Source organism: Cryptotermes secundus, unplaced genomic scaffold (assembly GCF_002891405.2).
Source record: "Cryptotermes secundus unplaced genomic scaffold, Csec_1.0 scaffold1150, whole genome shotgun sequence".
Taxonomy (NCBI): Eukaryota; Metazoa; Arthropoda; class Insecta; order Blattodea; family Kalotermitidae; genus Cryptotermes; species Cryptotermes secundus.
Genome location: NW_019718284.1, coordinates 142045 through 147036, shown reverse-complemented (window position 1 = coordinate 147036; position 4992 = coordinate 142045). Strand labels below are relative to the sequence as shown.

The 4992-nt window shown below is 38.9% G+C and overlaps 1 long non-coding RNA gene across 1 annotated transcript; it reads right to left on the bottom strand.

Moving 5' to 3' along the window:
• Positions 1-2544: 2544 nt before the first annotated feature.
• LOC111875676 lies at positions 2545-4601 on the bottom strand. Its single transcript, XR_002844783.2, has 2 exons — positions 4523-4601; positions 2545-4082 (listed from the first exon to the last, which is right to left on the bottom strand). It is a non-coding gene; the product is annotated as an uncharacterized LOC111875676 (long non-coding RNA).
• Positions 4602-4992: the final 391 nt, after the last annotated feature.

The following is a 4992-nucleotide window of genomic DNA, read 5'->3' as shown; positions in this document are numbered from 1 at the left end:
GTATAGAGAGGGTACAGAGGGTAGCACATTAGATCAAACTGGTCGCGGTGCATGGGGAAACCCACCCTCTTTCTCTCTCTCTAAAAAAAAAAAAAAAGATGCCAGGCTGGGAGATTGACATACATCTGCTGTGCTGTGACGTAATGCTGTGAATCTTGAAGTGTGTACAAAGGTGCAGCCAAATTTACAAGTAACCGCTATTTGTAACTGTGTAGTGCTGTGAATAAACAGTGCATTATTAACATCGAGCTGTGATCCAAGGACTTCTTCACCAAGAAACTCTCTTCGTTGGAGCAAGGTCCGTTAAGCCCTGGGGAGGGAATCTCATTGCTCAACACAAAACATTATCTTCTTTCTAACCCAAACACCTCCACCTGTCCCCAGACCTCGTAACGGCACCCAACTTCATAATCAACGAAACCCCCCAAAAAGGGCTGACAAAGGTGACCCCCAACGCGAGGCATCGCCAATCCTACAAGTATAGTACTGTCAAAAAGGGGTAGATCAAAGAAATTAGGCAAACAGTGGTTAGGCCCCTATGTGATAGTTGAAGTGGATAAAGTAAAGGGACGGCAAGTACAGAAGGTACACCTTAACGGCTTAAAGCCATTTTACGTATCAGACACTGGGTAGATGCAGTACCAAAGTAATTTTCTATTTTCAGAAAAAAAATGACCAAACTAGTGGAAAGAATGCTATGGATAATCTCATCCAATTCGGAAAATTGGGACTATACATTGGAAAACTATGAGGAATCTCCCAGATTTTATTACCATAACAAGGGTCAGATGAACCTGAATACAGAATGGAGTGTGGAACTATACGTAAAGTTAAAGAAAATAGATACGCAATCACAGCAAACAGAGCAGTACATAAAAACATGTGAACAAGTTGTGCCAAGAAATAGGAGTCCAAAACTGGACTGGTTGCCATTATATTCGGAGACTGCCAACGATAAGTTACAACGAATCAAGAAAACTGAGGAACTATTTACTAGATATCACTGAGCACAAGGTAAGAAGAATGTGAATAAAAAGGGGAATTTTCAATTTCATTGGAGAAATTAGCAAAATACTATTCGGTACAATGGACAATGATTACTATAATGATCAAATAAAGCAATATGAAGAAAAATCGGAGGATATTACAAAATTACTAAAACAACTTTTTGTAGTAAAATCGTCATTAGGAGGTACAAACAATACACTAACCGACATGGAATGCAATGAGGAAAAGGTAAAAATAGAGTTACAATTAAAAAGCTATTTGGAATCAGTGACCGCGGAAAATGACGAGAATCTCAACATTTTGACAGCAAACGTCACTGTAGAAGGCCACATTGCCAGAGAGGGAGAGGCAACAAAGTTGCAATGTCAATGCTACGAAGGGAACATTGCAACCACAGACTGTATCTCCAAAGTAGAAATGGGTGCCTTAATGCAGAGCATGCCACCATTTCCCCATGTCACTACCTCACCTTTCCCTTTGAGCAAGAATTCCTTGCATTTAATTTATAGTTTGTAATATTCATGTACGAGATGAGGGTATATTAGGTTATGTTATTACCCTTCCATTGATTACTAGAGGTATATTTAAGATTTATAGAATTATACCAGTACCCACACCCTTAGCGTAGTTTGTTGAGGGGCTATGCTACAAGCCAGAAGGTCATGGGTTCAAATCCCGATAAGGTCACTGGATTTTCCAGTTGACCTAATCCTTCCAGCCACACTAGGCCCTGGGGATTACTCAGCCTCTAACAGAAATGAGTACCAGGAATTAATTAAATAATTTTCCTGGCGAGTAAAGCACGGCGGTGCGTAAGGCTGACGACCTTACCGCCATCTTTGAGCCGATTGTCTAGATAGTGTGGGACCCCCGTCTCACAACCCTATGGGCCTTCAAGGCCTGGTACAGGGATAGCTTTACTTACTTTTACCCACACCCTTAGGAAATAAAAAATTCGCCTACATAAATAGAGAGGAATCGCAACTATGTATAGATCAAACCAGACATTCTTATTTTGAAACTAGTGATGAGGAATTAAAGGATTGTATAAAACAGACTCCAAAAGAAAATATGTAAACAGAAACAGCTGTTGTTTTCAAGCCATTCATAAGAATCTCGTAGTCAAGTTACTGAAGGAAAGAACATTCCTAAAAGCAGCGGTACCAAAGAGGTACAGTTCAGGAATACAATTTGGACTCAACCTGACAACAACGAATGGATATATTTCACACCTACCTCTGAAGGTGTAACGGTGTTATGTAATGATAAAGAACCTGCAGATGTTATAATCTCAGGTGTGGAAAAATTTGGGATAAATGCTAGTTGTAAGGGATACAGTTTGGTCACACTTAACAGCACAAATGACTGTACTCCTAACCAACAAACATGCTACATCAAGCAACCAACAACCATAATAAAATTACAAGCTTGATTCATTTTTACACTGTATTACAAGCAAAAACAGAATAAAATATGCAAAAGCATACTTTTTTTATTTTAAACATAGTACGAAACCAATTTCAAGGCAGAAATGACAATACACTTCAGCTCTGCACTTAGCAGACAGAGAGCAAGCGGTGGTCGCTCGGCTGGTATAGTTCGCTTGCGGACTAAAGCCACGGAGTTTATCAGCTCTCACCTGACAAATATGTCTTAATTCCAAATAATGCTAAACAAAGACTGTTGAAGTAGGATTTTTGAAACTAGAGAACCGAAAATTTATAGGCACCATATGCGCCTGGTGCCTGAAATTTGTTGAGTCCCACTGTAATATATAGTGCACCAATTCATTTACAAAATTTCTATGCTAAAAATATAAAATGTTGATACTCTAAATCTAGATTTTTGATTCTACGAAGTGACTCAAATTTTCATGCTTAAATAATGTTCTGTATATCTCCCAAACTATTCAACAATCTAATTTGACCACGAAGATGCAAAAGAGAAGCCAGCAGAAACAGAAATTTGATCAATTCTGTCTGACCTATAAGATCTTACATGATCTGGATGAGAAAAAAATGCAAACTCTTCTTTACTGTTGGATATCGATGCCCAGTGAACCAACAACCACCAATCCACTGTGGGAGTTTCCCACATTCAAGCAAACGTTACAGTGAGACAGGTCAGGTACCACTGCTTAGCAACGACTGTTTACTTGCCATTGCATCAGGTACCATTCCTTGAATGTGGGCAGTTCCCACGCTACATTTTCATAAAAGTACAGTAAAAGGCAAAGCTATCCCTGCTAACAGGCAGTGGAAGCCCACAGGACTGCAGCACATCGAGGCTCCCACATTTTCTAGACAATTGGCTAGTAAAAATATTGTACATATACTTTCAGGATAGAAATGGGCAGCAAATCCAACAGGTATAAGTGAACTGTACTGGAATAAGCATAAATATACCCAGTAAGAAATAAAATTATGGTGAAATATTGTTTCAATTTAAGGTAAAAATGCTTTCCAAATGTGTAACAGTTAGCAAAGAAGCAGTGACTAACTGTTCAAACAAGGGACAGCATATTTAAATCCTTTCTTCTTATTTCCTTTCATAAAATTGTATTTGATAATCTGATGGAAGTGTCCAAACTAGCTGTACACAGTTCATGGAAAATTACATTGTATATACTTGTACTAATTAACCATTTAACCCTCTGTGCTAACATTCAAATAGTCTGCCCATGTAAATTTGTAGTGTCTTGGTTGTAACAACTACTACTTTAAATGCAAGTTCCTGAAGGACTCCTGAAAACAGAGCATGGAAGTGAAGATTATATTCTTTAGAATCAATGGGGATTCTAACAGTACTCACTTCTGAGTGTATCTTTCACAAAGTGGGGTTGGAATAACATAAAAAAAAAATCACCTTTTCGACATTTGTTCTACCTCAAATCTAAAAGGTTCTAACTAGCATCTACCTGATGAACTATTTATCGTTTATTATATAACCTTACCTTTCCAGTAGTCCTGTAGACTATAGTTGTCCAGCCAGGAACCGTCGTAACACCGACTGAACTTTCTCGGCTCTTCAGTCGTGGAGCCGAGCGTAATTCCTTTCATTGTCTGCTTGGGCACCTAATTCATAAAATACATTCAAATTACCAACTTCTGACAAAACTGCGATTATATTCCATGTCACATTATTTATACAACACGAGGAAGCTAAGGACATGACGATTACTTTATTCGCTCACGGACACAACCACCTTATATTTACTTAACTATCACTGCCTTATTCGCTTTCGCACAAAATAGATACAATAACATCTTCGGAAATATGCTTTCTCTCGAACGCTCTAAAACGACGATAACATAAATTTGTGAGCGTGCAACATCTACACGACACACCCTTAAAACAAAATAACGTTCCTAGCGCTGGAAACAGAGAGGCATATATATTTCTAATTTCATTCGGTGTAGTAAGCATACCATTCATATACAGAAACAACACGGAGAAGTAACTTCGTGTGTAAACGTCGACTCTCATTTCACATTTTATCAAAATCCATACTTACCAATCAACCACCTAACAAGACGCCATTCCAGCAACACAATTCGCCACGTAACTGCCTACGCCACAATCCTCACGATGCCACCAACGGAATATTACCAATCTCTGATTGGTTCACTCAAATAAGGTTCGATACATTGCGATAGGTCTATTGTGATTGGGTCTCACTATCTAGTTCCAGATATGTGCGGAGAGATGGCAGGAGATCTACGTCTCCCGATGTCCAACGGCGAGACAGGCGGGAATTGCAAGGGGCGAATCTCAATATTGTCACTTGTAGGGTGGTACTTACTCATCGATCTGAGCCCTTCTTGAGAAGTGGCCAATTGTGCAGCTACCCAAGAACTTCCCAGCATTATATGGAAAACAATGACCTTTATCGCCTTCAGACAAATTTGACAATTTAACAGAGAGGACCTTACTATTTTGGCGTTAAACTTTTTAATCATCTTCCTTTAAATATAAAATAGTTAA